Raw genomic sequence first — 27,964 nt, 5'->3', positions numbered from 1 at the left:
TTATGCTGAACAATATTTATTAAACTTTATAAAACACAGTGAACATAATTACACTTTCTTTCCCATATGACTTCTCTCATGTTTTACAAGGTGTGATTTTTGTATAAAAGATTTCCCACATTCTGAACATGAATACGGCTTCTCTCCTGTGTGACTTCTCTCATGCTGCACAAGATAAGTTTTTTTTGTAAAGCATTTCTCACAGAATGAACATGAATACGGCTTCTCTCCTGTATGAATTCTCTTATGAGCAGAAAGATTTGATTTATGTATAAAAGATTTCCCACATTCTGAACATGAATACGGCTTCTCTCCTGTGTGAATTCTGTGATGTATAACAAGCTCTGATTGATATATAAAAGATTTCCCACATTCTGAACATGAAAATGTGTTTTCTCCTGTATGAATTCTCTTATGTGCAGCAAGTTGATATTTATGTATAAAAGATTTCCTACATTCTGAACATGAATACGGCTGCTCTCCTGTGTGAGTTTTCTGATGTCTAACAAGATATGATTTCTCTGTAAAACATTTTCCACATTGTAAACATGAAAACGGTTTCTCCCCGGTGTGAATTCTTTGATGTAAAACCAGATCTGATTTACTTTTAAAACATTTCCCACATTCTGAACAAGAAAATGGCTTTACTCCTGTGTGAATTCTGTGATGTTTAACAAGATGTGATTTATAACTAAAACACTTCCCACATTCTGAGCATGAATATGGCGACTTTCCAGTATGAATGCTCTGATGTCTATTAAAATGCCCTTTAGCTGTGAAGGTCTTCCCACATAGTGAACACAAAAATGTTTTTTTCTCCTGTGTGATTTCTCTGATGTGTAATAAGATTCCCTTTATTTGTAAAGCATTTCCCACATTCTGAACACGAATATGGCTTCTCTCCTGTGTGAATTCGCTGATGTGGAATAAGACTCCTTTTATCTGTAAAGGACTTCCCACATTCTGAACATGAATACGGCTTCTCTCCTGTGTGAATTCTCTGATGTATAATAAGACTCCCTTTAAATGTAAAGCATTTCCCACATTCCGAACATGAATATGGCTTTTCTCCTGTGTGAATTCTCTGATGTATAACAAGCTGTGATTTATCTGGAAAGCACCTTCTACATTGTAAACATGAAAAAGGTTTTTCTCCTGTGTGAATTCTTTGATGTTTAACAAGGACTGATTTACTTCTACAACATTTCCCACATTCCGAACATGAAAATGGCTTCTCTCCTGTATGAATTCTCTGATGTGTAATAAGATCTCCTTTATGTTTAAAGGCCTTCCCACATTCCGAACATGAAAATGGCTTCTCTCCTGTGTGAATTCTCTCATGTATAATAAATTGTGATTTATATGTAAAGCATTTCTCACATTCTGAACAGGAGTATGGCTTCTCTCCTTTATGTTTTCTGTGTGTTAAAAAATCTGAGCTTTTTGTAAATTGCTTGTCACACTGAAATCTTGAATCCACTTTGCCCCCTGGACTTTTGGTAACAATGTGAGATTGCTCAGGAGATGATTCCTCATGATCAGGTGGATTATAGGAAAGTGAAGTGCTGTGAAGTCCAGGAGGTGCAGGAAGGGTGATGAGGTTTTCTCCATTAGAGTGCTTCCTGATATCTTCTTTTTTATAATTTAGTGATGAACCGTTATTCTCACAAGGATTTCCTATTAGGATGAAAGATAAATTAGATGTGAGTTTTTTCTTCAACACAAAAGAGATTTCTGAATGTATTTTCTGGATCTCACAGTGAAGACCCTCGTCAGTGAAAGTACCGGGAATAAGGAGGACAACTACATGCCATAACATTAACACAATGACGGGTAAAGTGAATGACACTTATAAACTGGTGACATTGGCACAAGTCAGGGGTGGCAGAGATTAGACAGCAAATAGTTCTTTAAGTGGTAATTACTGATGACCGGTTCCCTTAATGTACCTCCAGTGCCATTTCACTCTCTCAAGCTTCGTATCTTGCCCTCAGTATAGAAAAGTGTCCACGTAATTAAAGAAGTTGTCCACTACTATTAAAAATGCCCCCAATGTAATTAACCCGTTGAGAGAAGATTTCTTTTAATTACCTAGCTTTGTCTTTATTGGCTGTGAGCGGCGCTATCGCTGGACACTCACAGGCATCACGCGACCCCCGGCTGCAGCCGGCTCTTGCTTCACCTGATGTCTGATGTCACGTCAAGTGAGGCGTGACTCGGTGGGCTGTGGGTGGGGTTTCCCCACGCGTCACACCCAGCATCCACCGCTCAGTTTCCCAATGAATACAAGGTAATTGTGATTCACAAAATGTTATACAATTGAACGGTGAAGGAAAAAAAAAAATTACATTTTTACCACTATAATGTTATTTTAGCCCCAGATTTTACATTTTCACAAGGGAAACTGGGTAAAGATGACCACATAATTTTATACAATTTCTGCTGAACGGGGCAATACCCCATATGTGTCTGTACTGTACTGCTTAGCCACATGGCGAGACTCGGGAGGGACGGAGCGCTATTTGACTCTTGGAGAACAAACTTTAGTAGAACAGTTTGCAGACTCCATATACAGAGCCCCTAAGTGGCAGAAGAGCAGAATCCCCCCTCAAGTGACACCAGTTTGGAAATTACACCCCTATGGAAATGTATCTACAGGAATAGTGATGAATTTGACTCCATGGGTGCTTTCCAGAAACGAGCAGTAATGGATGTTGCGAAGTGAAAATGCAAATATTTCCTTATAGTGGTCAGTACATTGTAGCGTCCGGTACATTGCAGTGCCCTTACGTTGTAGCGCCCAGTACATGATTCCCAGCTAGTGCTTTCTGGAGAAATAAATTGGCTCTCCTCGCTACAGTAATGCCAAACATGTGGATGCTAACTGCACACGGTGGGGCTCAGGAGGAGGGGGCATTTGGATTTGGGAGCGCAGATGTCACTGGATTTCTTTAAGTGGGAGCCAAGTCACTTTTCCAGAGCCTTTGTGCTACCAGTGATATGGACACCCCCTATATTACTGTTTACAGATGATGAACCTGAGTGGGGACTTGTTTTTTGTGGGTTGAGTAGAAGCTCTTAATGGTGGCATTTTGGGGTACAGAACATTTTGGAGCATATTTATCCTGTGCTGTACACTGAACACTTACAGTGGGTACGGGAAGTATTCAGACCCCTTTACATTTTTCACTCTTTGTTTCATTGCAGCCATTTGGTAAATTCGAAACAGTTCATTTATTTTTCTCACTAAAGTACACTCTGCACCCCATCTTGACTGAAAAAAAGCAGAAATGCAGACAATTTTGCAGATTTATTAAAAAAGAAAAACTGAAATATCACATGGTCATAAGTATTCAGACCCTTTGCTCAGACACTCATATTTAAGTCACATGCTGTCCATTTCCTTGTGATCCTCCTTGAGATGGTTCTACTCATTTATTTGAGTCCAGCTGTGTCTAAAGAAACTCATAGGACTTGATTTGGAAAGACACACACCTGTCTATATAAGACCTCACCGCTCACAGTGCATGTCAGACCAAATGAGAATCATGAGCTCAAAGGAACTGCCCAAGGAGCTCAGAGACAGAATTGTGGCAAGGCACAGATCTGGCCAAGGTTACAAAAGAATTTCTGCATTATTGAATTGAAGGTTCCTAAGAGCACAGTGGCCTCCATAATCCTTAAATGGAAAAAGTTTGGGACCACCAGAAGTCTTCCTAGACCTGGCCGTCCAGCCAAACTGAACAATCGTGGGAGAAGAGCCTTGGTGAGAGAGGTAAAAAAGAACCCCAAGATCACTGTGGCTGAGCTCCAGAGATGCAGTAGGGAGATGGGAGAAAGTTCCACAAAGTCAACTATCACTGCAGCCCTCCACCAGTCGGGCCTTTATGGCAGAGTGGCCAGATGGAAGCCTCTCCTCAGTGCAAGACATATGAAAGCCCGCATAGAGTTTGCTCACAACACATGAAGAACTCCCAGACTATGAGAAATAAGATTATATGGTCTGATGACACGAAGATAGAACTTTTTGGTGATCATTCTAAGCGGTATGTGTGGAGAAAACCAGGCACTGCTTATCACCTGCCCAATACAATCCCTACAGTGAAACATGGTGGTGGCAGCATCATGCTATGGGGGTATTTTTCAGCTGCAGGCACAGGATGACTGGTTGTAAATGAAGGAAACATGAATGCAGCCAAGCACAGAGATATCCTGGATGAAAACCTCTTACAAAGTGCTCTGGACCTCAGACTTGGCAAAAGGTTCACCTTCCAACAAGACAATGACCCTAAGCACACAGCTAAAATGACAAAGGAGTGGCTTCAGAACAACTCTGTGACTATTCTTGACTGGCCCAGCCAGAGCCCTGACCTAAACCCAATTGAGCATCTCTGGAGAGACCTGAAAATGTCTGTACACCAACGTTCACCATCCAACCTGACGGAACTGGAGAGGATCTGCAAGGAAGAATGGAAGAGGATCCCCAAATCCAGGGGTGAAAAACTTGTTGCATCATTCCCAAGAAGACTCATGGCTGTACTAGCTCAAAAGGTGCTTCTATTCAATACTGAGCAAAGGGTCTGAATACTTATGACCATGTGATATTTCAGTTTTTCTTTTTTAATAAATTTGCAAAAATTTCTACATTTCTTGTTTTTTTCAGTCAAGATGGGGTGCAGAGTGTACTATAATGAGAAAAAAATGACTTTTTACAATTTACAAAATGGCTGCAATGAAACAAAGAGTGAAAAATCTAAAGGGGTCTGAATACTTTCCGTACCCACTGTACATCGGGGTTTCCATCTAAATCTACAAAATACATGATTCAGATGACACCCCCGAGGGATCCATTCAGAATAATGAGGCAGCAGAGTTACACCGGACTTCGTCTAGCCTCTGGTCGACTGCGCTTTTATGCACGCTGAAAAAGATGGACATCACTGGATCATAGGCCAGACGGCGTCCACAGCGCCTCATTATACGGAATCTTCCCCCGGGGTTCTGTCCGAATCGCAAGCTCAGTCATTTATATGGCAGCAAGAGACTTGTGTAAGAATAATATGAAAGTAAAAGATGGAAGTAATATTAAAAAACACAATTAGGAAAATTAAAAATGTGCTTATTAAATCATTAAGAAGAGGTGTGAATGCGGCCCAGTTATTCATCGGTGCGCAACCGGACTCTGTACAAGAGCAGCCGCGCCATCACCGGACGCTTCTGCTGTGATGTGGACGGCGGATAAAGCTTCACTGCACCGGAGACTTCATACAATATCACACACCGGTCATCATCACACGCCGCTAATCATAGTCACATGCCAATCATCGTCATCATCATCACACGCCGCTAATCATAGTCACATGCCAATCATCATCGTCATACGCCAGTCATCATCATCACACGCCACTAATCATAGTCACATGCCAATCATCATCGTCATACGCCAGTCATCATCATCACACACCGCTAATCATAGTCACATGCCAATCATCATCATCATACGCCAGTCATCATCATCACACACCGCTAATCATAGTCACATGCCAATCATCATCGTCATACGCCAGTCATCATCATCACACGCCACTAATCATAGTCACATGCCAATCATCATCGTCATACGCCAGTCATCATCATCACACACCGCTAATCATAGTCACATGCCAATCATCATCATCATACGCCAGTCATCATCATCACACACCGCTAATCATAGTCACATGCCAATCATCATCGTCATACGCCAGTCATCATCATCACACACCGCTAATAATAGTCACATGCCAATCATCATCATCATACGCCAGTCATCATCATCACACGCCGCTAATCATAATCACATGCCAATCATCATCATCATATGCCAGTCATCATCATCACACGCCGCTAATCATAGTCACATGCCAATCATCATCGTCATACGCCAGTCATCATCATCACACGCCGCTAATCATAGTCACATGCCAATCATCATCATCATACGCCAATCATCATCATCATCACACGCCGCTAATCATAGTCACATGCCAATCATCATCATCATACTCCAGTCATCATCATCACACGCCGCTAATCATAGTCACATGCCAGTCATCATCGTCATACGCCAGTCATCATCATCACACGCCACTAATCATAGTCACATGCCAATCGCCATCGTCATACGCCAGTCATCATCATCACACGCCACTAATCATAGTCACATGCCAATCATCATCGTCATACGCCAGTCATCATCATCACACGCCTCTAATCATAGTCAGATGCCTATCATCATCATACGCCAGTCATCATCATCACACGCCGCTAATCATAGTCACATGCCAATCATCATCATCATACGCCAGTCATCATCATCACACGACGCTAATCATAGTCACATGCCAATCATCATCGTCATACGCCAGTCATCATCATCACAAGCCGGTCATCATCATCACACGCCGCTAATCATAGTCACATGCCAATCATCATCATCATACGCCAGTCATCATCATCACACGCCGCTAATCATAGTCACATGCCAATCATCATCGTCATACGCCAGTCATCATCATCACACGCCGCTAATCATAGTCACATGCCAATCATCATCATCACACGCCGCTAATCATAGTCACATGCCTATCATCATCATCATACGCCAGTCATCATCATCACACGCCGCTAATCATAGTCACATGCCAATCATCATCGTCATACGCCAGTCATCATCATCACAAGCCGGTCATCATCATCACACGCCGCTAATCATAGTCACATGCCAATCGTCATCGTCATACGCCAGTCATAATCGTCAGGCGCCGCTAATCATAGTCACATGCCAATCATCATCGTCATACGCCAGTCATCATCATCACACACCGGTCATCATCATCACACGCAGCTAATCATAGTCACATGCCAATCGCCATCGTCATACGCCAGTCATCATCATCACACACCGGTCATCATCATCACACGCCGCTAATCATAGTCACATGCCAATCATCATCGTCATACGCCAGTCATCATCATCACACGCCGCTAATCATAGTCACATGCCAATCATCATCGTCATACGCTAGTCATCATCATCACACGCCGCTAATCATAGTCACATGCCTATCATCATCATCATACGCCAGTCATCATCATCACACGCCGCTAATCATAGTCACATGCCAATCATCATCGTCATACGCCAGTCATCATCATCACACGCCGCTAATCATAGTCACATGCCAATCATCATCATCATACGCCAGTCATCATCATCACACGCCGCTAATCATAGTCACAAGCCAATCATCATCGTCATACGCCAGTCATCATCATCACACGCCGCTAATCATAGTCACATGCCAATCATCATCGTCATACGCCAGTCATCATCATCACAAGCCGGTCATCATCATCACACGCCGCTAATCATAGTCACATGCCAATCGTCATCGTCATACGCCAGTCATAATCGTCAGGCGCCGCTAATCATAGTCACATGCCAATCATCATCGTCATACGCCAGTCATCATCATCACACACCGCTAATCATAGTCACATGCCAATCATCATCATCATACGCCAGTCATCATCATCACACGCAGCTAATCATAGTCACATGCCAATCGCCATCGTCATACGCCAGTCATCATCATCACACGCCGCTAATCATAGTCACATGCCAATCATCATCGTCATACGCCAGTCATCATCATCATCACACGCCGGTCATTATTACACACCTGTGGAAACATCTACAGGAATCTCCTCCTTCCCGTCGCTCACACACGGCTGATCCCTCCTCGTCATCACTTCTTCTTCTGTCTCGTCCTTCACTTTATTCTTAGTCGGATCTTCCTCCTGATATATCAGATGTAACAATCAGCACAATACAAGAAACCACCAAAATCTGTGACATCTATGACCTCGATCAGAAATGTCCCCCATATACAGATCCGGTACAGGGCTCAGCACCGTCTACCTGATGACTCTCCGGGATGTTGTGATTCTCTTCTGGACAGTCCTGGGGATACAGAGGACGGGGACATCTCTCTGGTGGATTTCTTTCCATGAGTCCATCTGTAGGAAACACACAGTGACAGAATACAGTGACATGTAAAAGTTTGGGCACCAATGGTCAAAATTACTGTTATTGTGAACAGTTGAGTTGAAGATGAAATAATCTCTAAACGGCCTAAAGTTAAAGATTACATTTCCTTTGTATTTCAGGCAAAATAATAAATAATAAACTATATATACAGTGGTGGCCAAAAGTATTGGCACCCCTGCAATTCTGTCAGATAATACTCAGTTTCTTCCTGAAAATGATTGCAATCACAAATTCTTTGGTATTATTCTCTTCATTTAATTAGTCTTCAATGAAAAAACACAAAAAGAATTGTCCTAAAGCCAAATTGGATATAATTTCACACCAAACCTAAAAAAGGGGGTGGACAAAAGTATTGGCACCCTTTTAAAAATCCTGTGATGCTTCTGTAATTGGTGTAATTAACAGCACCTGTAACTTACCTGTGGCACCTAACAGGTGTTGGCAATAACTAAATCACACTTGCAGCCAGTTAACATGGATTAAAGTTGACTCAACCTCTGTCCTGTGTCCTTGTGTGTACCACATTGAGCATGGAGAAAAGAAAAAAGACCAAAGAACTGTTTGAGGACTTGAGAAACCAAATTGTGAGGAAGCATGAGCAATCTCAAGGCTACAAGTCCATCTCCAAAGACCTGAATGTTCCTGTGTCTTCTGTGCGCAGTTTCATCAAGAAGTGTAAAGCCCATGGCACTGTGGCTAACCTCCCTAGATGTGGACGGAAAAGAAAAATTGACGAGAGATTTCAACGCAAGATTGTGTGGATGGTGGATAAAGAACCTCGACTAACATCCAAACAAGTTCAAGCTGCCCTGCAGTCCGAGGGTACAACAGTGTCAACCCGTACTATCCGTTGGCGTCTGAATGAAAAGGAACTGTATGGTAGGATACCCAGGAAGACCCCACTTCTTACCCCGAGACATAAAAAAGCCAGGCTGGAGTTTGCCAAAACTTACCTGAGAAAGCCTAAAACGTTTTGGAAGAATGTTCTCTGGTCAGATGAGACAAAAGTAGAGCTTTTTGGGAAAAATCATCAACATAGAGTGTACAGGAAAAAAAAGAGGCATTCAAAGAAAAGAAAACGGTCCCTACAGTCAAACATGGCGGAGGTTCCCTGATGTTTTGGGGTTGCTTTGCTGCCTCTGGCACTGGACTGCTTGACCGTGTGCATGGCATTATGAAGTCTGAAGACTACCAACAAATTTTGCAGCATAATGTAGGGTCCAGTGTGAGAAAGCTGGGTCTCCCTCAGAGGTCATGGGTCTTCCAGCAGGACAATGACCCAAAACACACTTCCAAAAGCACTATACAATAGTTTGAGAGAAAGCACTGGAGACTTCTAAGGTGGCCAGCAATGAGTCCAGACCTGAATCCCATAGAACACCTGTGCAGAGATCTCAAAATGGCAGTTTGGAGAAGGCACCCTTCAAATATCAGGGATCTGGAGCAGTTTGCCAATGAAGAATGGTCTACAATTCCAGCAGAGCATTGTAAGAAACTCATTGATGGTTACCGGAAGCAGTTGTTTGCAGTTATTTTGGCTAAAGGTTGTGCAACCAAGTATTAGGCTGAGGGTGCCAATACTTTTGTCGGGCCCATTTTTGGAGTTTTGTGTGAAATGATCAATGATTTCATTTTTGCTTCATTCTCTTTTGTGTTTTTTTCACTGAAGACAAATTAAATGAAGATAATAAGACCAAAGAATTTGTGATTGCAATCATTTTCAGGAAGAAACTGAGTATTATCTGACAGAATTGCAGGGGTGCCAATACTTTTGGCCACCACTGTATTTTCATCTTTTACATTTAAAAAAAATTTCAATGAGGAAAAATGGATAAATGCAAAAGTTTTGGCACCTGGCAAGGTTAGTACCCAGTATCGCCGACTTTTGAAAGTATCACAGCTTGTAAATGCTTTTTGTAGCCAGACAATAGTCTTTCAATTCTTGTTTGAGGGATTTTCATCCTTTCTTCCTTGGAGGAATTCTTCCAGTTCTGTGAGATTCTTGGGTCGTCTTGCATCCTCAGCTATTTTGAGGTCTAGCCACAGATTTTCAATGATGTTCAGATCAGGGGACTATGAGGGCCATTGTAAAACCTTCAGCTTGTGCCTTTTGACGTGTGTTTAGTACCATTATCATTTGCCATCCTCTTTTTACCTTCAGCTTTTTTGCAGATGGTGTTATGTTTGTATCAAGAATTTGCTGAAATTTCATGGAATCCATTCTTCCCTCTACCCGTTCCCTGTGCCATTGGCTGCAACACAACCCAAAAGCATGACTGATCCACCACCATGCTTAATGGCTGGCGAGATGTTCTTTTACTAAAATTCTGTGCCCTTTTTTCTCCACACAACTTTGATCATTGCTCTATTTTAACCTCATCGGTCTACAAGACTTGTTTACAAAATGCATCAGACCTTCTTAGATGTACTTTTGCATACTTCTGACGCTGAATTTTATGGTGAGGTCGCAGGAGAGGTTTTCTTCTGATGACTGTTCCATGAAGGCCATATTTGTGCAGGTGTCTCTGAAGAGTACAACAATGTTCCACAACTACAGAGTCTGCTAAATCTTTCTGAAGGTCTTTTGCAGTCAGGCGGGGGTTCTGATTTGCCTCTCTAGCAATCCTACTGAAAATTTGCTTGGTCTTCCAGACCTTATCTTGACCTCCATTCTTTCTGTTAACTGCCATTTCTTTATTACATTTTGAACCAAGGAAAAGGCAACTTGAAAACGCTTTGCTCATAGCCTTCTCCTGCTTTGTGGGCCTCCACCATTGTTAGAGTGCTAGACAGCTGCTTAGAAAAAGCCATGGCTGCGGTTATTTTGGCACAATGTTAGAGTAAGCTGTGTTTTTATAAAGCTGGAAATTTGCATCACCTGGCCTTTCCTAACGATGATAGTGAACGAGCCATAACCCTAACAGGCTAAGTAAGGTCTGAATCATTGGTCAAAGTTATCTGAGCACACAAATGTCCAAGGGTAACACAAAGGAAATGTGTCATCTTTAACTTTAGGTCTTTTAGAGATCATTTCATCTTCAACTTGCTTAACTGGTCACAATAACAGTAATTTTGACCAGGGGTGCCCAAACTTTTACATGCCACTGTAGATTGTATCATGTGATCATGAGATGATGGGAGTAGTAGTAGATGGCCACAGAACCGACATGACAGTCTGCCCTCCTCACCCTGCTGATCGGCCCATATTGCGGTCGCCTCTTGTGCTCCATGTATAACCTCAATCTTAATATCAATCAGATCTTCACCCTAAAAATAAAAATGGAAGATGAGCTCAGGTCCCATCACTTCATGGTCAGATGTTGTGGGGACTTCAGTGTCATCTACCTGATGATCCTCCGGGATGTGGTGATTCTCCTCTGGATAGTCCTGCGGATTCAGAGGACGGGGACATCTCTCTGGTGGATTTCTCCTCCTGGATCCATCTGTGGAGACACACAGACTGAATACATGACCTGCCGTGTATCTGTCTATATATGAGATCCGTCTCTCAGAACCGGTAATTCTATGTGTATGTATCTGGGAATAAATTACATTGTTGTGGTCCTCACCACCGATACAGAGGTCCCAGCACATTGTGGGCCTCAAGTATGAAGTGATAATCAGCGAGGCCTAAGCCTAATGCTCTGCACTCGGAGGATGAGGACCCTGAGGAGAGGGACAGAGAAGACCCTCATCAGTCAGATGAAGGAACCGTACTAAGAAACACAACTTCTCCAAGATTCAGCTCCACCAGGGATGGAACCACAGAGGAGCTGGGGAAAGCTCCACATTTCTATCCATTGGTTTCCTCTCCTGATTTACTGTATGGAGATTGGGGGAAGGACGGTGACCATTTACCAGTGATTGTTTTTTTGAGAGCTCATGACGTCACCATGTGGACACGGCCTCCCTCCTGGACAGGATCCTCTGGGATCACTAAGAGGAGAGAACCTGATCTATTAAAAGACGAGTTACCGTGTTTTTCTTCTCCTTTAAATAGAGATAAATCTCCACATCCGCCTCGGTATAAACACTAAAATAGGCAGCAAGTTCTGCGTTTGTCTCTAAAGGATGAAAAAAAAGGCACATGTACGACTAACGTACGAAGTCACAGAACCCGGAAGGACGGTGTTGTGGGGAGCACCCGGTACGCAGCGGTTAGTACCCATCAATGTGTAGAAAGGACAACTAGAGAGCCGGCACCGGGGTCATGGGCGCTTACTGATGCACACGGGGAGCCAAGGAGAGATTGTCTGGTCAGACTCCACAGAAAAGCTCCATAATACATATTCTTCTAAACAAACAACCCTGTAAGGGAGACTTACACTTATTACCACCACACCCGGATCTCAGATTGAAGTCCCCATTATTTTTGCTTTGTCTCCCAAAATGAGAACGAATGTTTTTTTTTTAATAAAAATAAATCTAACTATCTACACACATATATATATATTATATTATTTGGCATTTTCATGTCAGGATTTATCTTGCACGGTAAATGCCAAAAGAAAAAAACACATCAGAAACACCTCCCCAAAACTGCAATGAAAAAACAACAATCAAAAAAAGTCACCAATAAAAAGGTCAACGGCCATTCAAGAAGAGAAGCCCTCACACAGCTCCGATAACGGAAGATAAAGCGATGGGTGTCAGGAACAATTCTGAAAATGGCAGCAACGTCGTTCTTACCACCCAATAAATGCTGAGAAACAAAACCCAAAAAGCCAGAAGCCCGACCACGACTGATGACGACATTGAGCTGGCACCGATTCTGAGGGACGGACAAGCGACAGCGGATTAGGGGGAAAATCAGCAGTAAATTAACCCCGACTCTGCTGAGTAACGATCCACGACAGACTCAGGAACCGAAAGATCTCACAGGAGAGAACGGACAGAAGCGCTGGGACATCTGCAGACAAAATGTGACCGATGCTCTAACGAAGGTGAAAGATTCTGAAAGAAGCCGCCGAGGACGAAGACTCAAGACTGATGAAGACGACAGCGGAGAAACCGCGACTCACAGATCAGAAGAGAAGAATCAGGGAATGAAAGCTGTGAGAAAATGTAGAGAAAACCAGAGCAAGTCTGGAGAAAAATCATCTATTATAGGACGAGGCCGAGAGACGTCATCACATCCACCGGAGCCAACAAGAGTCTCCTCTCACCTGGTGATGTCAGAGGCCGGAGCTCCTCCATCATCACCTCCTGGTACCGATCCTGGTGTCCTTCTAGATACTCCCACTCCTCCATGGAGAGATAGACAGCGACGTCCTGACACCTTATAGGAACCTGACAACGACACCGTCATCACCCAGAATCCTCCACTGCTGTCCTGTATAATGTCCCAGCAGTCACCTCTCCGCTCATCACCCCGAATCCTACAGTGCTGTCCTGTATAATATCCCAGCAGTCACCTCGCCGCTCATCACCCAGAATCCTCCAGTGCTGTCCTGTATAATGTCCCAGCAGTCACCTCTCCAGTCATCACCCAGAATCCTCCAGTGCTGTCCTGTATAATGTCCCAGCAGTCACCTCTCCGGTCATCACCCAAAATCCTCCAGTGCCGTCCTGTATAATGTCCCAGCAGTCACCTCTCCGCTCATCACCCAGAATGCTCCAGTGCTGTCCTGTATAATGTCCCAGCAGTCACCTCTCCGGTCATCACCCAGAATCCTCCAGTGCTGTCCTGTATAATGTCCCAGCAGTCACCTCTCCACTCATCACCCAAAATCCTCCAGTGCCGTCCTGTATAATGTCCCAGCAGTCACCTCTCCGGTCATCACCCAGAATCCTCCAGTGCCATCCTGTATAATGTCCCAGCAGTCACCTCTCCAGTCATCACCCAGAATCCTCCAGTGCTGTCCTGTATAATGTCCCAGCAGTCACCTGTCCGGTCATCACCCAGAATCCTCCAGTGCTGTCCTGTATAATGTCCCAGCAGTCACCTCTCCGGTCATCACCCAGAATCCTCCAGTGCTGTCCTGTATAATATCCCAGCAGTCACCTCTCCACTCATCACCCAGAATCCTCCAGTGCTGTCCTGTATAATGTCCCAGCAGTCACCTTTCCACTCATCACCCAGAATCATCCAGTGCGGTCCTGTATAATGTCCCAGCAGTCACCTTTCCACTCATCACCCAGAATCATCCAGTGCTGTCCTGTATAATGTCCCCCGCAGTCACCTCTCCGGTCATCACCCAGAATCCTCCAGTGCGATCCTGTATAATGTCCCAGCAGTCACCTCTCCGGTCATCACTCAGAATCCTCCAGTGCCGTCCTGTATAATGTCCGAACCGTCACCTCTCCGCTGATCACCCAGAATCCTCCAGTGCCGTCCTGTATAATGTCCCAGCAGTCACCTCTCCGGTCATGACCCAGAATCCTCCAGTGCTGTCCCGTATAATGTCCCCGCAGTCACCTCTCCGGTCATCACCCAGAATCCTCCAGTGCCGTCCTGTATAATGTCCCAGCAGTCACCTCTCCGGTGATCACCCAGAATCCTCCAGTGCTGTCCTGTATAATGTCCCAGCAGTCACCTCTCCGCTGATCACCCAGAATCCTCCAGTGCCGTCCTGCATAATGTCCCAGCAGTCATCTCTCCGGTCATCACCCAGAATCCTCCAGTGCCGTCCTGTATAATGTCCCAGCAGTCACCTCTCCGCTGATCACCCAGAATTCCCCACTGCCGTCCTGTATAATGTCCCAGCAGTCACCTCTCCGCTGATCACCCAGAATCCTCCAGTGCCATCCTGCATAATGTCCCAGCAGTCATCTCTCCGGTCATTAGCCAGAATCCTCCAATGCTGTCCTGTATAATGTCCCAGCAGTCACCTCTCCGGTCATCACCCAGAATCCCCCAGTTCTGTTCTGTATAATGTCCCAACAGTCACCTCTCCGATCATGACCCAGAATCCTCCAGTGCTGTCCTGTATAATGTCCCAGCAGTCACCTCTCCGGTTATCACCAGAATCCTCCAGTGCTGTCCTGTATAATGTCCCAGCAGTCACCTCTCCGGTCATCACCAGAATCCTCCTGTGCTCTCCTGTATAATGTCCCAGCAGTCACCTCTCCGGTCATCACCCAGAATCCTCCAGTGCTGTCCTGTATAATGTCCCAGCAGTCACCTCTCCGGTCATCACCAGAATCCTCCAGTGCTGTCCTGTATAATGTCCCAGCAGTCACCTCTCCGGACATCACCCAGAATCCTCCAGTGCTGTTCTGTATAATGTCCCAGCAGTCACCTCTCCGGTCATCACCCAGAATCCTCCAGTGCTGTCTTGTATAATGTCCCAGCAGTCACCTCTCCGGTCATCACCCGGAATCCTCCAGTGCTGTCCTGTATAATGTCCCAGCAGTCACCTCTCCGGTCATCACCCAGAATCCTCCAGTGCTGTCCTGTATAATGTTCCAGCAGTCACCTCTCCGTTCATCACCCAGAATCCTCCAGTGCTGTCCTGTATAATGTCCCAGCAGTCACCCAGAATCCTCCAGTGCTGTTCTGTATAATGTCCCAGCAGTCACCTCTCCGGTCATCACCCAGAATCCTCCAGTGCTGTCCTGTATAATATCCCAGCAGTCACCTCTCCGGTCATCACCCAGAATCCTCCAGTGCTGTTCTGTATAATGTCCCAGCAATCACCTATCCGGTCATCACCCAGAATCCTCCAGTGCTGTCCTGTATAATGTCCCAGCAGTCACCTCTCCGGTCATCACCCAGAATCCTCCAGTGCCATCCTGTATAATGTCCCAGCAGTCACCTCTCCGCTCATCACCCAGAATCCTCCAGTGCTGTCCTGTATAATGTCCCAGCAGTCACCTCTCCGCTCATCACCCAGAATCCTCCAGTGCTGTCCTGTATAATGTCCCAGCAGTCACCTCTCCGCTCATCACCCAGAATCCTCCAGTGCTGTCCTGTATAATGTCCCAGCAGTCACCTCTCCGGTCATCACCCAGAATCCTCCAGTGCTGTCCTGTATAATGTCCCAGCAGTCACCTCTCCGGTCATCACCCAGAATCCTCCAGTGCTGTCCTGTATAATGTCCCAGCAGTCACCTCTCCGCTCATCACCCAGAATCCTCCAGTGCCGTCCTGTATAATGTCCCAGCAGTCACCTCTCCGCTCAGCAGCTCATTCATCTTGTTGCTGAGCTCTAGGATCTTCTTCTTCCTCCTCTCATGTATCGGGGGGTGCGGGGGAGGCTCTGTGATGGGGCCCGGGCTCCGCCCTCCTGACTCCTGGAGATGGATGATGGGAGTCACTCCCCCGGTGTCTTCCTCACTATTGTGTAATCCTGTGTATGGAGAGAGACACTTAGGGGGAAGAATTCCTTCCCGACTCCAGATCTGACAATCAGTAGAAATCCCGGGATCAATAACCGTCTCCAGTAATCTGGGGCCATAACCTGGATATTATTACACTCAGGACAGACATCCAGGCCCCTCTACAGCTCTTATAGGGAATCCCCATGACAACTCCTCCTGGCAGAGAGCTGCACACAATCACTGCTCTTACAGTAAAGAATCCTTCTCTTCCTCTTCTGGATTTCCTCTTCCTGATGTCGGACTTGTTACATAACACAATAAAGCTGATAGAAATGTAGAGGAGTTACCTCTCCGCTCAGCAGGGAGATGATCTCCAGGGTGAAGTGTAATAATCTTCTGGTGGTCTCGTCCTCGTCCATCCTCGGGGTCATTCAGGAGAAGGAGGGATGAGCACTGGATCAGCTGGAGGGATCTCGTCCTGCCGGCGTCTTCATGATAAAGGAGAAGATGGAGATCACAGGGGACGATATAACGACAATCACTGAATTCTGCCCCAAATATCCGACATTTATCAGGAAGAATCTGGAGGAAAAGCCACAAACTCCACCGATCTGACCGCTCATTATCAGCCTCGTAGGAGGACGGTCACCGTGGTAACTACACCTCCAGTGGGGGCGGTCACCGTGGTAACTAAACCTCCAGCGGGGGACGGTCACCGTGGTAACTCCACCTCCAGCGGGGGGCGGTCACCGTGGTAACTCCACCTCCAGCGGGGGGCGGTCACCGTGGTAACTCCACCTCCAGCGGGGGGCGGTCACCGTGGTAACTCCACCTCCAGCGGGGGGCGGTCACCGTGGTAACTCCACCTCCAGCGGGGGACGGTCACCGTGGTAACTCCACCTCCAGCGGGGGGGCGGTCACCGTGGTAACTCCATCTCCAGCGGGGGCGGTCACCGTGGTAACTCCACCTCCAGCGGGGGCGGTCACCGTGGTAACTCCACCTCCAGCGGGGGCGGTCACCGTGGTAACTCCACCTCCAGCGGGGGGCGGTCACCGTGGTAACTCCACCTCCAGCGGGGGACGGTCACCGTGGTAACTGCACCTCCAGCGGGGGCGGTCACCGTGGTAACTCCACCTCCAGCAGAGGACGGTCACCGTGGTAACTGCACCTCCAGCGGGGGCGGTCACCGTGGTAACTCCACCTCCAGCGGGGGACGGTCACCGTGGTAACTCCACCTCCAGCGGGGGCGGTGAGGTGAGGAGGAGCCGCTGCACATCCCCCATACAACACTGAGGAGCCGCAGTCACATGGAGCAGGAGCCTCCACAGGAACAGCTCTGATCTCACCCCACACTCTCCTCTCACAGATTCACCACAAACCCTCCCTGTAATCTCACCGGAATGGCGGGAAGCGGAAACCTGCTGCTGGCTGATACCAGAGAGCAAGAGCTGCGCACAACCAGGACGGAGCTGCTGCACTTAGAGCGGGAGGACCTGTGGTGACGTCACCGCCATGTGATCAGGGGCGGAGCTCAGTAGAGAAGTGGTGAAGGTCTTGTGGTGACGTCACCGCCATGTGATCAGGGGGCGGAGCTCAGTAGAGAAGTGGTGAAGGTCTTGTGGTGACGTCACCGCCATGTGATCAGGGGGCGGAGCTCAGGAGAGAAGTGGTGAAGGACCTGTGGTGACGTCAACGCCATGTGATCAGGGGGCGGAGCTCAGGAGAGAAGTGTTGAAGGACCTGTGGTGACGTCAACGCCATGTGATCAGGGGGCGGAGCTCAGGAGAGACGTGAAGGACCTGTGGTGACGTCTGCTGCAATATGTGGGGGGCACGTTCAGACCCTTACGTCACCGCTAGTGATGGGTAAAGTGTGATTTTTGGGGAGCCGGCTCCTCATTTCCTGTTCCCTTTGGCTTTACGTTTGACGCCATATTCTGGGATGTTTTAGCCTTTTAGTAGAATCTCCACATCTGACAATTTCTGACATAAAACAGAATAGTTTCCAGAATAACCGGATTTTATATTATTTGCTGTAAAAACTTTAACAAACACAAAATGAAGATGCAAAATAGCAACAAGCTAGTAATGATCAGCGCCACATTGTAAAGCTGCGTTCACACTGGGCAGGTTGGCTGTGGGCCGTCTGCAGTGTGAACTGTGGCATCTGCATCCAGGCGGATTCACCCGTCCATTGACTGCAATGAATTCCGCAGCTCGGATACTCGGCACATATTCACATGCTGCTGCTGAAGACCATTTCACACCTCATGTCAGATTCTGAAGTTTTCCAGGAAGTGAGAATGTGTTTTGGGTAGAGACCATGGCCGCTGTCGGCTTCTGTAAATGCCGTGGAACGTCCAGGCTGATGATCTGCATGGAAACTGCGCTGCAAATCCACACAGTGTGAACGCCGCCTAGAATTGTCTGCAGGGCCCATTGGATAAACTCAGTGCCAGAGCTTGGATGGACTGACGCCGTTTATTTCCTCTGTTATTATCTGTTTTTTGGGGTCCCATCAAGGAGCAATGTCTTTTGCCATCACTAATATAATGTCATTAAAGGGGTTGGATCACATGGGCATTAGTGCCATTAATTGAAGAGAACTTTTTACAATAGGTTTATTCTCCATAGACTTATTTTAAAAATTCTGCTTCAATCCTGCTGGTATTCCATAAACACCTATGGAACTGTTTACATGGGTTTCCATGGAAGTCGTCCTGTGCCGGAGCCCTATTCAGGATGCGACCATGTTGTCGGGCAGCGCTCGCTGACTGAGCGCATGGAGCATGCAGCCCCCGAGCCTGCGCTCCAGTGATGCTCAATCCAGCGATGGTGTCTGCAGAGGAGATCCTGATCTGCCCATATGCATCGCTGGATCATTTGTTCTCTTCCATTCAAGTGAATGAGAGAGAACAAGGGACGCACATTTACATCCGCTGTTTCTCCCTCGCTCAGCTGGCGGTAAATAACTATAATCAGGCTAAATCCAGATGTCAGTGTTCCTTTAATAAAGTGCCTGACTGCCTGACTGCTGCTTGTCACAGATTGGAGGGGGGCGGGGCTGTGAGTCAGTGCTATGTGCAGCAGCAGGAGGAGCAGGCATCCTCAGGATCAGAGTGACTACTGCCGGGAGGGAGGGGCGGGGCCAGAGGGGAGGGAGGGGCGGGGCTGTGAGTCAGTGCTATGTGCAGCAGCAGGAGGAGCAGGCATCCTCAGGATCAGAGTGACTACTGCCGGGAGGGCGGGGCCGGGAGGGGCGGGGCCAGAGGGGAGGAGGGGCGGGGCTGTGAGTCAGCGCTATGTGCAGCAGCAGGAGGAGCAGCATCCTCAGGATCAGAGTGACTACTGCCGGGAGGGGCCAGAGGGGACTGACTGTGGAACGTGAACTGGCAAAGAGCCGTTTACATTTCAATTTGCTCCCTGCCAGGAGACGACTCATATCATTCACTATAAAGAGCCGGCTCGTTCAGGAGCTACACATCACTAGTCACCGCATTGGGGGACACGTTAGGGACGTTCTTGGCCCCACAACACGTAATACATCTGCTGCATCACAACATCTCATACAACACAATAGGGATTAATCACTTTACAGTTGTGGGTATTGAATATGTCACCAGACCAGCTAAGGGGGGAGATTGGTATAAAAAGTACACCCCCGAGAAGCCTTGTGGATTCTGGAATTGGACCCCAGATTCCCCAGTGATATGAAGCTTCGTTCAGACCTTGTATCCATTTACTGAATTGTGTTTTTCCTCTTTTATAGTAATTATACATAATATACACATTATAGATGCAGACACTTCATTCTTCTATTGCACGGATGCTTTTTGTTGTGGACATATGATCGTCCATAGGGGTAATGTAGACATACTTGCACATGTCCATTTGGGGCTGGGGGTCTCCACTGTGCATTAGACACTATGATGTGTATAAGAAGCCGGTTACTGGTAATTTATTGTTCCATGACTATGAATCAAACACATATAACAGTTCTAAACACGTAGCTTTTGCGACTTTCCCCAGGAGATCCTGTTCTTGGCTATGTGCGCACGTTCAGGATTTGAATGCAGAAAATTCCTTCAGGTTTCTGCATCTCTTGGCAGGAAAAACACTGCAGAAAAAAACACGCGTTTTACAGCTATTTTGATGCGTTTTGTACAGCAATAAATCCTTTTTGGAGCCAAATAAAGATATTTGAAAAAAGAAATGTGGGACATCGCTTTAACCCTTGGATTACTGTCAGACCTGTATATTGGTTAATTTAAATGATTAAAGAATGTGTCAGTTGTAGTTCAAATAAAGTGTTTTACTCTGTGTGTGGGTTTATTTAGCTCTTTACTTAAGTTTAGTAATGAGATGGCCTGATTGACACTTTTTCATCACTAAACAAAAGGGCTAGGTGTCAGCTAATCCCATACGGGTTAATCCCATTAGTATTCCCATTCATGTCATTTCTGGGGCAGCTGAGAGCTGCTCTTTTTAGCCTAGGAAGGTGCCATTAGGCAACCATGTTCCCTGGCTATTAATAACAGCTCACAGTTGTTTGTTTAGCCGCTACGTCCCCCAAAACCCTGTGTTCTAAAGCCGCACTTTTGTTCTCAATACATGCGGATCCACCGCATATAATGACATTTCAATCAGTCAAAATCTGCAGCGGAGACCCAGAAATTGATTTTCTGCAGGTGAATTTGGGTATGCCCATGATCAGGAGCCGCTGTGGGTTTGGAGCTGTGTATTTATGCAGTGTCAAACCCGCAGTGTTCAGATGTTACAGCATAGTGGATGGGATTTCTAGAAATCCTATTTCCACTATGTGTGCATCTGAGGCTGCGGAAACTGACATGCGGTGTGTTTTTCAGGACCGCAGTATGTCAAATTCTCCTGTGGAGTCGCTTGTCTCCGCAACATAAATTTGACCACTAGAATGTATTGTATTGTATTCAGTGAACACATGCGGACTTACCTGCGTTCAATAGAAGCAGTGTTTTGGACGCAGCAAACATATGTTGCGTCCAAAGTGTTGCCACGTCCGGACCATGGGCACATAGCCTTATATTAAAAAAAAAAATGGCGTGGGATCCATTATTTTCATAATCAGCCAAAGGAAAGCCAACCGCTGTGAGGTGATATTAGTAGCCGGGGAAGGGGCCATTAGCCAAAAATGTTTCCTGGCTATTAACAGCACACAGCTATTTGCTTATCCTTTACTGGCTAGATTACAGGGGGACCCCAGAAAAAAATTGACGTAGGGTCCCCTATAAAATCTAACCAGCAAAGGCTATACAGACATCTGCGGGTTGATACTAAAAGCCAGGGAAGGGGCCATGGATCCTGGCCCCCTCCGCGGCTAATAATATCAGCTCTCAGCTGCCCCAGAACTGGCGCGGGGTTCATGTCAGCCTTGTATTGACAGCTGACATGAAGCCCAGGTTATAGACGCCCCCATTACTAACACCGTAGTAATGTTTTTGTCATTTTACAATAAAGACACAGCTAGAATAATGTGTTTTATTGAAATAAAATTACACGGTTTTAATCTTTTATTTGAAAATAAAAAAACAGTGGATACTCACCTAACGCCCAGTCCCTGAAGCCCTTGTCTCCTGTAAGAAACCAAAAATAAAAAACAACCATATCCCTTACCTGCCTTCATGATCTAATCCCAGTGTCCCACGGCAATCCGGTTAACTTCTACAGCATCCACATCAATCACTGATGTGACTGTTGTAGAAGACAGCTCTGTATACACTGACAGGAGTGTAATCACTCCTGTCAGTGTACATCGCTGCGCTGCTGGGACTGAGTTCACCTGAGTTCATCAGCTGAAGATCAGCTGATAAGCCCTGGTGCCCTCATACACTGCATCAGTGTTGCGTGGCAAAACTCCCAAGCAGCACTGATGCCGCATGTGAGGTCACCGGAGCTCGTCAGATGATCTCAGCTGATGAACTCTGGTGAACTCATTCCCAGAAGCACAGCGATGTACACTGCCGAGAGCGATTGTCGGGTGGTCGGGTTGCCGTGAGACATCGGGAGGATGGCGGACAGGTGAGAATACAGTGTTTTTATTTAATATTGATTTTTTACTTTTTTTTTTTTTACCCTGCGCACAGACGCCAGCTGAGAAGACTACTTCTCCCCTCAGCTGCGCCTGCTCCCGCTGTTATCAGCGGGATCGGCCATCGGATGATGGGAGGAGTAGTCTTCCGTGGTCCATTCTTTGTGCGGTTTTGCGGCGTTTTTGACTCATTGACTTGAATTGAGTCAGTCAAATATGCAGCAAACATCCGCAGTAAATCCACAAATATATTTATACACTGTGTTCCAAATTATTATGCAAATAATATTTTCTCAAATTACCTATATGAATTGCAGTCATTGTAATTTTCCAGTCAAATAACTATTAGAGTACAATTGAAAGGTTTTTGTACAAACTGCCTATGATAACAGGATATTTTTAAAAAAATAAAAAGCTCAAACTGCACTCAAAATGCATGTTCCAAATAATTATGCACAGCAGAGTTTTCAACCTTTTCATTTTAATAAAGAACAAAAAAATGGTCATTTTTGAAATTATAAGCATTAGCAGGTTATTACAAACTGAAATCAAACAGTTTTGAACTCAAAACTTTATTCTAGGTGATGTTACATTTGCACATAGGACCCTTTGTTCGAAAGGAGCTTCTGAACTCTCTTGTCCATTGAATTTGTCAGGTTTTGGATGGTTTCTGCTTTAATTGTTTTGCATGAGGACAGAATACCCTCCCAGAGCTGTTGCTTAGATGTGAACTGCCTCCCGCCATCATAGACACTCCTTTTGATGATGCTCCAGAGGTTCTCCATGGGGTTGAGGTCAGGGGAGCATGGGTACCACACCATAAGTTTGTCCCCTTTTATGCCCATAGCAGCCAGAGATGCAGATGTGTTATGTGCAGCATGAGACGGGGCATTATCATGCATGAAAATGATCTCGATGGTCCAGATGGATGGAGTGGAGGATGGCTGGTTGATGGACACCCCATGCAAACACGGCTATGGCGCTAACAAGGAGGAGGTGGAGTAATGTTTTGAGCTGGAATCATGGGGAGAGAGATTGTCGGCCCTTTTAGGATTCCTGAAGGGGTAAAGATGAACTCCATAATGTATGTTGAGTTTCTCAAACAGCACTTCCTTCCATGGTTCAAGAAGAAGAACCGTGCATTCCGCAGCAAGATCATTTTCATGCATGATAATGCCCCGTCTCATGCTGCACATAACACATCTGCATCTCTGGCTGCTATGGGCATAAAAGGGGACAAACTTATGGTGTGGCCCCCATGCTCCCCTGACCTCACCCCATTGAGAACCTCTGGAGCATCATCAAAAGGAGTGTCTATGATGGCGGGAGGCAGTTCACATCTAAGCAACAGCTCTGGGAGGGTATTCTGTCCTCATGCAAAACAATTAAAGCAGAAACCATCCAAAACCTGACAAATTCAATGGACGAGAGAGTTCAGAAGCTCCTTTCGAACAAGGGGTCCTATGTGCAAATGTAACATCACCTAGAATAAAGTTTTGAGGTGAAAACTGTTTGATTTCAGTGTGTAATAACCTGCTAATGCTTATAATTTAAAAAATGACCATTTTTTTGTTCTTTATTAAAATGAAAAGGTTGAAAACTCTGCTGTGCATAATAATGTGGAACATGCATTTTGAGTGCAGTTTGAGTTTTTTATTTTTTTAAAAATATCCTGTTATCATAGGCAGTTTGTACAAAAACCTTTCAATTGTACTCTAATAGTTATATGACTGGAAAATTACAATGACTGCAATTCATATAGGTAATTTGGGAAAATCTGAGAAAATATTATTTGCATAATAATTTGGAACACAGTGTAGATGAAGTTTTTGTTGCAGATTTGACTGACTCAATTCAAGTCTATGGGTGAAAAACGCTGCAGAAACGCACAAAGAATTGACATGCTGCAGATTTAAACGCAATGACAATCCGGTCAAGATAATTCCTGATCATGTGCACAGCACTTCAGGATTGTCATTGCATTAGCTGGCACACGGATTACCTAGCGTTTTTGGTGCATTTCCGAGCGGAAAAAACGCAGCGAAAACACATCAAAGACGCACAGTGTGCACATTGCTTTTTAATGTTTCTATGATTTTAATTTGTATGTTTCCATATAAGTTTTTGTTTTTATTCACACTGGAAAACAAGTGCTGGATTATCAGTAACTTTCTTTGTCCCGTCCATTCCTTCCCAACTGTGATTTTTCATCCAAGCATTGAGAGATGAGCTGAAAGCAGACAATGTTTTCTATAGAGGAATGGCAGACATGGGTGTTGTCCACATAGAAAGCCTCTCCTAAATCCCATACACAAAAAAGCCGCCCTACAATCTGCCAGGACACATGCGGAAACATATGAAGACTCCTGGGACTTTATACTCTGGAGTGATGAGACCAAGATAAAGGTTTTTTTTGGAACTGATGGCTTCAAAACTGTATGACATTGAAGAGGTGAGGAATACAATGAGAATGCATGGTGTCTACAGTGAGACCTGGTGGTGGCCGTGTCCTTATGTGGGGCTGCATGAGCGCTGCTGGTGTCGGGGAGCTACAGGTCATTGATGACATCATGAATTCATAGATGTTCTGCTTTGTTACGCCCACTGGTGGTGCAAGTGGACTTCTGGACCCACCGGGCCGACCCTGGAGGGGCGTAACTAAGCAGCTACTTTGGTGTTCACTGGAGCCTCTAGTGGTGAGGTCAGGCTTGTGCGGCAGGTAGCTGCCAAGTACAACTCCAGGGTGGTGTCCGGCAGTAGCTGCTGACCCCAGGGGTCAGGTTAGCTGACACTGATTACAGCTCCATTCAGACTCAGTAAATACAGTCCAGGATCACTGACACGGAGACTTAGGGGAATGTTCAGACACTGGATGCACTGTGACCAGGGGACTTCAGGAACAGGAATGGCCACACTAGGACCAGGGAACAATGTTCAGGGCTCTGGCCGAACCAGGACCATTTGACAAGGGTTCAGGCACTGACTACTCCGGGACCAAGGGACAAGAGTACAGGCACTGGCCGCTCTGGAACCAGGGGATGAGGGTTCAGGCACTGGCCGCTACAGGACCACGGGACGAGGGTACAGACACTGGCCTCTCCAGGTCCAGGGGATGAGGGTACCAGCACTGGTCTCTCCAGAACCAGGGGACAAGGGTACAGGCATTGATCTCTCAAGGACCAAGGGACGATGGTACAGGTACCGGCCACTCCAGAACCAGGGGATGAGGGTTCAGGCACTGGCCGCTCCAGGACCAGGGGGCAAGGGTTCAGGGACTGGCTGCTCCAGGACCAGGGGACGAGGTTTTCAGCACGGGCTACTCTAGGACCAGTGATTCAGGTACAGGACTCTGGCCACAGGGGGACCAAGGGTTTACGGACTCAGGACCCTGGCCACGCCAAGACCAGGAGACCTCACAAGTCACAAGCAGTACACCTTAGTAAGGGGAGAGTGAGTCTTTTATACAAGCTGCCTCCCAGCTATTGGTTGGGAGCCATCTTGCAGGTGTACTAGTTAAGCTAATGCCTCTCAGCAACCAGCTGAGGCATTTAGCATAAGGCGCACGCTGCCCCTTTAAGAACAGGGAAACAAGCGTGTACTAGACGCCGCCGGGATGCAGTCACAGGAACAGAGGACAAGGAGAGCGCCAGGAACCAAGTCCACGGCCGGAGCGGTGAGAAAGCGTCTTTGCATGGAGGGAGAAGAAGACACCATGTGAGGGCGCCGGCATCAGCGTTACTCTATAGTGGAAGAGAAGATGCTGCCATCACTCCGTGCCATTGGTAGACCTGCACTTCTCCAACACGACAATGATCCAAAACACACATCTAAGGCCACTGTTACATTTCTGAAGAACAGGGTGACAGTGATTCAGTGGCCAAGTGTCTCCTGATCTGAACCCAACCAAACACCTATGGGGAATTTTGAAGAGACAAGTTGTCATCACTCCATCCAGCATCCAGGCTGGTGCCGTCCTTAAAAAATCATGAAGGCCATACAAAATACTAGATGTAGTAGCTTTTGATGTGGGGTGTACTCATTTTTACACCAACTAATTTGAGTAAAACTGAAGATTTTGTAATGAGTTATATTATTAACCTTACTTTCATGTTTTGATTACAAAAAAAATGTTCAATGAAATTCAGTGGTGGCAAAATTTTAGAAATTTATTCAGTGAGATATTAAATACAATCTTACTTATCAAAGGGGGTGTACTTATTTATGCTGAGCAATGTTTATTAAATTTATGAAACACAGTGAACATAATTACAGTTTTTTTCCTGTATGACTTCTCTCATGTTTTACAAGATATGATTTATGTATAAAAGATTTCCCACATTCTGAACATGAATACGGCTTCTCTCCTGTGTGACTTCTCTCGTGCATCACAAGACTTGATTTATATGTAAAGCATTTCCCACATTCTGAACATGAATATGGCTTCTCTCCTGTGTGAATTCTCTGATGTCTAATAAGACTTCCTTTATCTGTGAAGGACTTCTCACATAGTGAACATGAATATGACTTCTGTCCTGTGTGGATTTTCTGATGTCTAACAAGATGTGATTTATCGGCAAAGCACCTTCCACATTCTAAACATGAAAATGGTTTTTCCCCTGTGTGAATTCTTTGATGTTTAACAAGCTCTGATTTACTTCCAAAACATTTCCCACATTCTGAACATGCAAATGGCTTCTTTCCTGTATGAATTTTCTCATGTGTTGCAAGATTTGATTTATATATAAAACATTTCCCACATTCTGAACAGGAAAATGATTTTTCTCCTGTATGAATTTCCTCATGTGCAACAAGGACTGATTTATATATAAAAGATTTCCCACATTCTGAACATGAATATGGTTTCTCCCCGGTGTGAATTCTCTGATGTTTAACAAGATCTGATTTATATCTAAAGCATTTCTCACATTCTGAACATGAATATGGCTTTTCTCCAGTATGAATGCTCTGATGTCTATTAAGATGCCCCTTACCTGTGAAGGATTTCCCACATAGTGAACATGAATATGGTTTCTCATTTGTGTGAGTTTTTTGATGTCTAATAAGATCTGATTTATCTCTAAAGCATTTCCCACATTCTGAACATGAATACGACTTCTCACCTGTATGAATTCTCTGATGTGTAGTAAGATTCCCTTTATCTGGGTAGGATTTATCACATTCTGAACATGAAAATGGCTTTTCTCCTGTGTGAATTCTCTGATGTCTAATAAGATCTGATTTATCTCTAAAGCATTTCCCACATTCTGAACAGGAGTATGGCTTCTCTCCAGTATGAATGCTCTGATGTCTATTAAGATGCCCCTTACCTGTGAAGGATTTCCTACATAGTGAACATGAATATGGTTTCTCATCTGTGTGAGTTTTTTGATGTCTAATAAGATCTGATTTATCTCTAAAGCATTTCCCACATTCTGAACATGAATACGACTTCTCACCTGTATGAATTCTGTGATGTGTAGTAAGATTCCCTTTATCTGGGTAGGATTTATCACATTCTGAACAGGAGTATGGCTTTTCTCCTTTGTG

At 45.5% G+C, this 27,964-nt stretch overlaps 1 pseudogene; it reads right to left on the bottom strand.

Annotated features, from left to right (window-relative positions):
* Nucleotides 1-27,964, bottom strand: LOC141220394 (uncharacterized; annotated as a pseudogene).

This window comes from Phyllobates terribilis, unplaced genomic scaffold, assembly GCF_046119375.1.
Source record: "Phyllobates terribilis strain yellow unplaced genomic scaffold, ASM4611937v1 Scaffold_291__1_contigs__length_2406647, whole genome shotgun sequence".
NCBI lineage: Eukaryota > Metazoa > Chordata > Amphibia > Anura > Dendrobatidae > Phyllobates > Phyllobates terribilis.
This window is presented reverse-complemented; position numbering and strand designations above follow the sequence as displayed.